The sequence below is a fragment of the Papio anubis genome, chromosome 1 (assembly GCF_008728515.1).
Source record: "Papio anubis isolate 15944 chromosome 1, Panubis1.0, whole genome shotgun sequence".
Classification (NCBI taxonomy): domain Eukaryota; kingdom Metazoa; phylum Chordata; class Mammalia; order Primates; family Cercopithecidae; genus Papio; species Papio anubis.
Window position 1 is genome coordinate 1835002 of NC_044976.1, and position 8531 is coordinate 1843532.

Here is an 8531-nt window from a genome sequence, read left to right on the forward strand (position 1 = left end):
GGGGTGGCCCAGGCAGGGGCTTGGGATGCAGGAAGGCAGGAGGTTGAGAAACACTGGTGTCTGGGGGCCGTCAAGGTGGGGGACTCTGTGTGTGGGCAGAGGACATCTGTGAGCTCAGAGGGTCTCTGGGCAGGGAGAGAACAGGCCGCAGAGGCTGCTCCCGGGGGTGCCTGGCTGCAGGTGGAGTGGGGCTCTTGTCCTGAGCCCTAGGGACCCACTGAAGGCTGTGGAGGAAGATGTGACGGGACAAGGCCCCCGGAGAGCAGGGTGGAGTGGGACGAGTGGGGGCTGTTGCAACAGGCCCGGTGTGGCCATGAGGCCAGAGTGAGAAACTGAGTGAGCACTGAGGAGAAAGGAAAGGGCCGAGACCCCCGAGGCCTCTTCTTAGGACAACGCCACCTTCTGACCCACTCCAGGGTGGTCAGCTCCCCGAGAGTCGGGCTTGGCTGCAGCTGGTCCCTGGCTCCCGGAGCCCAGCCTGGCACAGGCAGAGCTCAAGAGCTCACACTTGGGGGAATGTGGGTCCACATGTGCCCTGGAGCCCTTCCTCTGGCCCTAAACCGGCTCAGTTTCCTGGGAGCTGGGGTGACTCCCCACAGCGTCCTGAGCTCCCAGGGCTTTCCACAGGCCCCAAGGACTCAGTGCTATCTCCACTGCTCAGGGGCCCGAGGAGGGAGCTACCAGCCGGGACCTCACCCTCCACGTCCATCCCCTCACTGGTGTTGGTCCAGAACCATCCAGCTCTCCCTACAGGAGCAGGCAGCCTGTGACCGCCGCCCCAAGGCTCTTGCACCAGGCGAGGGTCCTCAGTCAGGTGGGGGCTCTGAGGAGCTGTGGGGGGTGGAGGTCTTCTTGTTCCTGAGATTTGTATCCAGGCCTGGCCCATGAGGGGCAACTGGGGTCCCTCCCTTGTGCCTGCTGCGTGCCCGGCACCAGGAGGAGAGCTGGCCCCTGCCCTGCCAGTGTGCAGACCCCAGAGGGAAGAAGGGTACGAGGGGCCTTGGGAACAGGGCTGGGCAGATAGGGATCCCGAGCCTTCCTCAGAGTGTGCGAAGCCTCAGGTTCTCTGGTGAGGAGCGTTCACTGCTTCATTTCAACAGATACCCTCTGTGCATCCACTGTGCACCAGGCTCCAGCTCTGTCCCCTCCTGGGACATCCTCACTGTGGCCCCCATAGAAGGCAAAGCCAGGCTCCTGCCCTCACTTGCTGGGAGGCAGCTCAACTCCTGGCATCTCCACCCAGTGCAGCCCCTGGGGCCAGCCCTCCCTGGGTATTTGGGTCTTCCAGATGCTGACTGTCCTCCTCCCTACCTCCCCACTCTTTTGCCTCCACTTAAATGCCTCTTCCTCCAGGAAGCCTTCCCTGATCCCCATGGCTGAGTTTGACCCCCCCACACTGTCACTCCCCATCAAGGCACTTGGCCCTGCATGGCCACTGGATGATTCCACATCTCACATTCCCCCCTGAGGGCTGTGGGTGCTGAGAGGTCAGGGCCCCTTGTCAGGTGGATGGAGATGGAGGGGGGCATTAGACAGGGTGGGAGGGGAGCTGGGGTCTCCCCTGACCAGGCGAGGCAGGGGCATGTGGAGGAGAGGATAGCCCCTTGCCTGGAAGTGGACAGGCTCCCTGGGGTGTGTGTTAGGCTGGGGTGAGTGGGAGGAGCCCGCCTGGCATCACCTGGTATCATCACCACCTCCATGATCCAGCCCTACCCAGAAGGCCCAGAGTCCTGAGCCCAGCTGGCATCCAACCAGTGGGCTGGCCGGAGCCTGCTGGCCAGAGCCTGTCTTAGCAGCCTGCCTGGAGACTGGGCCTCCCCAGACTCCCTGGGGGCCTAGGAATTCCGGCCTTCTGAGGCTGTTCTAGACATCATGGGTTGCAGAACCTTGAGGGGTCAAATGGCCCCACTTCCAGGGTCTGACTGGAGACCCCAACAGGAGCCCCAAGGTGGTGAAACTCAGAGAGCTCTAACAAAATTGAGTCCAGCAACCTCCCCTAGTGATTGATTACTGTGTCCTGAGCCAAAGTTCTGGGGCAAGGACTTGGTGAGAACAAAGTTTGTGAAGTGAAAGCTAGGCAAGGAAACTGAGGCTTCACGAAGCTAGGTGGCTGGACCAGGGTCACCCTGGCCAACAACATCAGGACTGGATTCAAAGGCAGGCACCTGGCCCTGGGCTGGAATCCCCTCCATGGCCCAGTGGGGAGGTGAACTTAGACAGGAAGGGCAAATTCAGACTGAGTTTTATCCCAGGGCACTGGCCCAGCCCCAGCCCAACTATTCTTCCACCTCATGGTGCAGCCTTGGACAGCCCAGCTATCCTTCCACCTCATGGTGCAGCCTTGGATGGTCCAGCTCCTCTGGCTGCACTTCCTCCCCGAATGGAGGAAAGCTCAGGCTGAGGTCTGGCCTGGAAGTGTTTGGAGCACACTTCCTCTTTCGCACTTGGCTTCCCAGTCTTGGCTTCCCACCTCTCACAGCCTCTTCGTATTTTCCTCTCACTACACTAAACACTCCAAAGCTGGAAGGGACTGCTAGAACCTTCCTTCTAAGGGATGGTGAACGGACCTGGGGGGTGAGCTGATATGAGAAAGACCCCTCAATTTACCACTTTGTGACTCATCCCTGACAAACGAAGTCCCCAAGGGCTTTGGGTACCAGCCGGGCAGTTTGGCTGGTCAGGGCTGGGCCTCTGCAGCAGCTCTCAGAAGCCTCCTGTCCTGAAGATGCTTTTGCAGAGGGAGTTCCTCAGTGTGGTCACTCTCCAGGGCTTCTCTGGGCAGCTTGGAGGGGGCTGGGAGGACTGGCCTAGGTAGCTGGGTAGGAACCCCTCTTTCTTCTCTGCGTGTCCCAGGGGCCTTCTGGGGATGAGGACCGGGGAGCCAGGCAGAAGTGGGGTGATGGCAGAGCATCTTCCAGTGGGTCATCCCCGTGAGGCCTCGGGTGAAGCTGGCAATGGCCAGGCATCTCCGAGACTCATCCCTGCCCCTGAGCTCCAAGTCAGGGACCAGGACCTTTGCTCCCAGCATGGCTTTCCTTGGGCCAGGGTATGACTGTCCCCAGCCTCTCTCTCTCTCTCTGGGTTGAGGGGTGCCAGCCACTGCTTCCCACTTTCCTAATTGCAGCTTATTCCTCTGGTGGGGGTGCGGGAGGGCAGCACATGAGCCAAATGTCCACCTTCAGCCAGGGACGCCAGCATGCGCGGAGGGGGCCGAGCCTGCCAAGCCTGGCCTGTCTGCGCATTTGCTGTAGGAGGGCTCCTGTGTTCCCTGGCCCCAGGCACCGGGGCTGACCCTCTGCTTTTCCAGGTGCTCCTCATAGCCTAGGAAGGCTGTTACCCGCCACCTTACTGGTCTCAGGCTCCATTTATTGCCAACAGGCTCTCCCCAGCCTGCCAAGCTGAGGATTTTTTTTTTTTTTTTACAGAGTTTGCTCTGTCACCCAGGCTGAGACCAGATTGCAATCTTGGCTCACTGCAACCCTCTGCCTTCCCGAGTTGAAGCGATTCTCCGCCTCCTTCCCTCCCGAGTAGCTGGGATTACAGGCATGCACCACCATGCCCAGCTAATTTTTTGCCTTTTTAGTAGAGATGAGGTTTCACCATGTTGGTCAAGCTGGTCTTGAACTCCTGACCTCAGGTGATGCACCCACCTTGGCCTCCCAAAGTGTTGGGATTACAGGCGAGAGCCACTGCGCCTGGTCAGATTTCTTTCTTTCTTTTTTTTTTTTTTTTTGCCTAAAAAATGTGGAGCCCTAAACTGCAGCTTTATTTACAAGATGAAGTGAAACTAAGGAATGTGACTTCCAGGCTATGGCTCTGTCCTGGGTATCAGCTCAGGAGACCCTTCCTCCTCCCCAAGTCCGTGGGCCTGGATTCCTCTGTCAGCTGCCACTGTTCATCCCAGGAGGCCTGTGCTGCTGTCCTGGGGCTGGAGTCTCTCTCTCTCTCCTGGAGGTGCCCTGAGGCTTTTAAGATTCCTTTGTCCTAGGGCGATTGTCTTGTCAGGGTGGGTTTAATCTCTGCCCTCTCTTCCAGTTCTGCCCCCTCCAGGAAGCCCTCCTGAAGACCCTGTGTCTCCACCAGGACCTCCTCCTCTCTGAGTCCCTGGGTGGATCCCGGGGGATTTCCAAGTTCTCCCCTGGGTGAGAGTCGACCCTTCTACTTGCCCTCTGAGGCTGTCCGGGCCTGGAAGACAGAGACGGCCACTCCTCAGGTCCCCCAGCTTCTGCCCAGGCCTGGGACAGGCAGTCACTGGGAGAGAGGTGAGACTGTGATGGCTCATGGGCAGCTACTAGGCCAAACCACAACGACGGCAATGATGGTGATGATGGTGACGACAGTGACGGTGACAGGAACTGCTCCCCTTGGGTGCCCACGGCGGCCCCACACCTGCCTCTCCATGTTTAATCCCGCAGTGGCTGCTGGGCACGGGTTCTCTCTCCTCACCCTGTGTTCTCAGGCAAGGACGCAGAGCTGCTGGGAGGCGCCTCTGTCTGTCCCGCTCCTGGAAAGTCTAGCTGGAGGCGGTGCTGGAAGGTCGGGCAGGGGTGGCCGTGGGGCAGAAGGAGGCCTGGCGAAAACACAAAATGTGAACAGCAAGGTGGTTCCAGTGCATGGGTTTGCTTAAGTCTCAGAGTTAGGAGCCGCCGTCCAGGGCAGGCGGGGGCCCATCCCAGCATTACCTGGCCTCCCTGAGTGGCTTGGTGGGGGGCAACAGTGGCTCTGAGCTAGGGGGGATGCAGGATCGGGGGTGCGTGTGGAAAGGGGGCACCCGGATGCTCGTTAAACGAAGGCTTCCTCATGAGACAGAGGCAGCAGCATGTTTCACCCAGTGCTATTATTACAAATGCAACCAGTGCTTTTGTATGGAGAACAACCCACCTGCTGGTCAGCCTCTGCCCCACACCCTCTGGCAGAAGTATAGTCTGTGCCAGGAACTAGAGAGGGCTGGGAGTGATGGCGTTGAGGTCCTGAAGAAAATAAAGGAAAAAACACAGGTCCTGTCCCAGAGTATCTTGGAGTAGGAGGGAGGGGCCAGGGTTGAAGGGCTGTGAAGCCAGGGGGACTTCTCGGAAGAGGCGGCATTTTGCTCAAGAGCAGTCTAGCATTTCCCTCCTACCATCACAGGTGTAATTTCCTTTCCCTGGGAAATACAAAACCCCAGTGTAAGGTGGGCGGACCCTTCTCTATCCTGGTGGGCAAAATTCAGACAGGTCTGGGGGAGGATAGTCAGCCTCCAGGTCAGAGTCTACAGGACACGGCCCCTGTGGGTGTGCGTGTGAGCCATGTGGGTGCTGGGCGGGGCAGAGAGAGGCCCAGAGCCCTTAGTTCTCTGTTGGGTGATGTCATGGTTTCGGCTCTGCCAGCTGGGCTTGGAGTGACCACTGGGCTGCAGGCATCAGCTGGCAGATGTCTGCATCCTGCAGACACAACATCAGAGAGAGGGGGAAGGGGGAGTTCTGGCGTTTCAGAGACCCCCGAGGACTCTCTGTCACTCCTGTTTGCAGGGTGGAGGGGAAGGGCTGGCCTTGCAGGAAGCCTGGGGGAGGGCGCGTCCGGCTGGCTCTGCCAGATCGTCCCTGGCTGGGCCACCCAGGCAGGACGGCACCTCCCGGGCCAGCTGGCTCCTGTCCATCCTCGGTTTTCCTCCCTCCGCCCCTCATCATGGCCCAGAAAGTGCAGCAGGCGCTGGGCTTCGCGGTGCTGTGTCTGGGGTGAAGACCCTCTAGAAGGAGGGGCAGGGTGGGGCTCACGGGGCTCCTATCACCCAGCGCCAGCCGTGACCCACACAGACACATGGCAGGTCTCACGAAAGGTGATTCCACAGGCTTTGGACCAAATCCCCAAATGTGCTTCCTAGGACCTCTGTTGATAGAGCGTGGCTCCTCTCTGGGGTGGGTCAGCGCTCCACACACCTCGAGAGTTTACAACTCTATCGCTAAATTGAAAGTTGGCCTTGGTTTTAATTCCAAGGGCAAACCACATACTGTGGGGGGAATCCCGGGAATGCGTTTTAGGGCGATTGCCAGCAAATGTGTTTCCAGGACTCCCCACCCCTAGAGACGGCCCGGGTGGGTCCAGAAGCCCCTGGAGGTCCGGCTTTCTAGAACTCTCTGCCCCAAGGTGCTCCGGCAGGTTCCCTCACACCAGTACCTGTCACCTCTGTGCAGCCGTGCGAGTTATGGGCCAGCATCCGTCTCATCGCTGCAGATTTTGGGGGCTTTTGCAGGACCCGAGACCCTGCCTCCTCTTTCTGTTCGAATGGAGCCGCCCTGTGGCCTGGCCTGGGGTGCTCTTGGTGCTGTGGTCTGGGGGGCAAGGGGCTCCTTGAGGCCTGGGGTCCCATCCATAAGATGATGTCACAAACCCACTCCCGTTTCCCGGCGCAGGGCCGGGCCCTGGGTTAGTGTGCTCAGCCGAGGAGGGGCCGAGGAAGCTCAGGAACCCCATCAGTCTCTCAGGTCCTCCCTGCCTTCTGGGCCTTCCAGTGGGTCCTGGACACTGTGTCAGTGCTCCATGCAGGAGCCCTCTCTCCCCGCGGCTCTCCAGGCACACTTCCAGCTGCCGTGGGCAGGGGTGGCCGCTGGGGGACAGAACACGGTCAGAGAAGCCTGGGCAGAGTGGCCAGCCTGGCCTTGAAGCCCTGCTCCAGGGCCCTGGCCCCTGCCCTGCTCCAGGCCCCGCACATAGGAAGGGTCCTTAGACCCTCGCACCCCACGGGAATCTGCTGCATCGGCAGAGGGAGCTGGGCCCGGTGCCGCCTGGCCGGCCAGTAGGTGGTGTCTCTGGCCTGCTTTCCGGCGCCTGGCCTGCCTTTCCCGCTTGCTGGTCTGCCGGCGGCCGCCTGCACCTCCGCGCAAGCTGGGCACATCTGGAAATGTTTGATTTGATATAGTGTCGCTTTACATTGCAGAAATGAGCGTAAGCGGTTTTTTGACCCACCAAGTGAGAAATGTGATCTGGGTTTTACTGCCGACCCTTTAAATAAAAAACAGATCACTTATTAAACCATTATCTATCAAGGATGGGGGTGGGTGTCGAGAGTGGATGGGGATCGGGCGCAGATGGAAGGGATGCGGCCTCTGTCTCTTGGCTGATGGAAAGGTTGGGGGCCCGGGCCGCTGGCATGTCACTCCCAGGGGATGAAGGAGGGAACCAGGTGCCCACCGCCTGTCCCATCCACCCTGTGCCAGCTGCTGCCAGTGGAGAGGCGACACTTTCCATGCTGGAGGAAGGGGCTTAAGGCTCACTGGCCTGGCTGCTTACTGGCCCTGAAACGGAGGCTCCCCATCAGAGTGGGAGGGGAGAGCTGCAGGAGCTGACCAGGCCAGGGTTGCTGGTCCCAGGGCAGGGGTCCCGAAAGCCACAGGAGAAGGTGTGGACCTGGCTGTGCTCAGGGGCTCCTTGGCATCCCTCTCCTCAAAGTCCTCTCTCCCTTGACCTTAGCTTTTAAGCAGAGCTGGGTTCCCAGTTCAGGGCCTTTAACTCCGTCAGCCATCCCTGGGCTCGTCTTTCAAGAAGGGTTCCAGGATTTCAAAGGTGCCTCACATGACCCTGCCACATGGTGACTCGGTGGAGGGGCAGTCCCAGGGGTGCTGGGCTGAAGTAGACCAAATGCTTTGTCTCTGGCCATGGCCTCGTGTGTGGGTTCTGCGGATGGGCCTGTCGGTTGACCAGCACTCTGTCCAGGGGCCTGGGGCCCTTCCTGGGGTTGTAGACACATCTCTACAGCTGTGGGCCGGGCCCCACTCCACGGACTGGCATGAGCCTCTGCTGCCCACTCTGTGCCCGGCTCCTGGCCTGCTGGAAACAGGAGGAGCTACAGGAGCGTGGAAGGTGACCGGTCCCCACCCACATGGGCGTTTGAACTGTTCTGTGCTTTGAGTCTGGAGCCTCCTTGGAGTGGGGTTCAGTCATCGCCGCCCTATTCCTGCAGTATTTTTGGTAAGTGACTCCCTTTCGCTCTGTGAACATGCCTTTGGTCAGCTGACCAGAGTCCTCCTGGCATTCCTCCACCTGGACACACTGCAGATAAACCCTGTCCGGTGTGAGCAGCACCCATTCCTCAGCCGTGGCACCCCTTGCTCCATCTTCCAAGAAGTTGGGGGCTGGTGTGACCCCAGGGGTTTCCCGAGCTGGAACCAGAGATGGTGTTGAGAAGATGGCCAGGCTGACCAGGCCCAAGGGCAGAGGCAGAGTGGCCTGGAGCAGGCGGCGTTGGGGACCGTCAGGAGGACAGAGGTGGAGTGGCCTGGAGCAGGCGGCGTTGGGGACCGTCAGGAGGACAGAGGCGGAGTGGACCTGGAGCAGGACGGCGTCTGGGGACACGGTCAAAGGAGGACAGAGGTGCTGAGTGGCCTGGAGCAGGCAAAGCCGGAGGCCAGGTTCTGAGGACAGGTAACGCAGTATGGACAGAGCCCAGGAGGATGAGTGGCAGGTGCCTACTGAGCTAGCTGGGAACTGGGCCTGGGGCCGGCTCTGCCGTAATTCCACAGGAATCTGCAAATCCCCAGGCCTCGTTGCAGGTTCTG

General features: G+C 60.0%; 1 long non-coding RNA gene across 1 annotated transcript; it reads right to left on the reverse strand.

Moving 5' to 3' along the window:
* Window positions 1-3745: 3745 nt before the first annotated feature.
* Window positions 3746-8285, reverse strand: LOC110742712. The gene is made up of 3 exons (XR_002520734.2): window positions 6154-8285; window positions 4882-5143; window positions 3746-4570 (listed from the first exon to the last, which is right to left on the reverse strand). It is a non-coding gene; the product is annotated as an uncharacterized LOC110742712 (long non-coding RNA).
* Window positions 8286-8531: the final 246 nt, after the last annotated feature.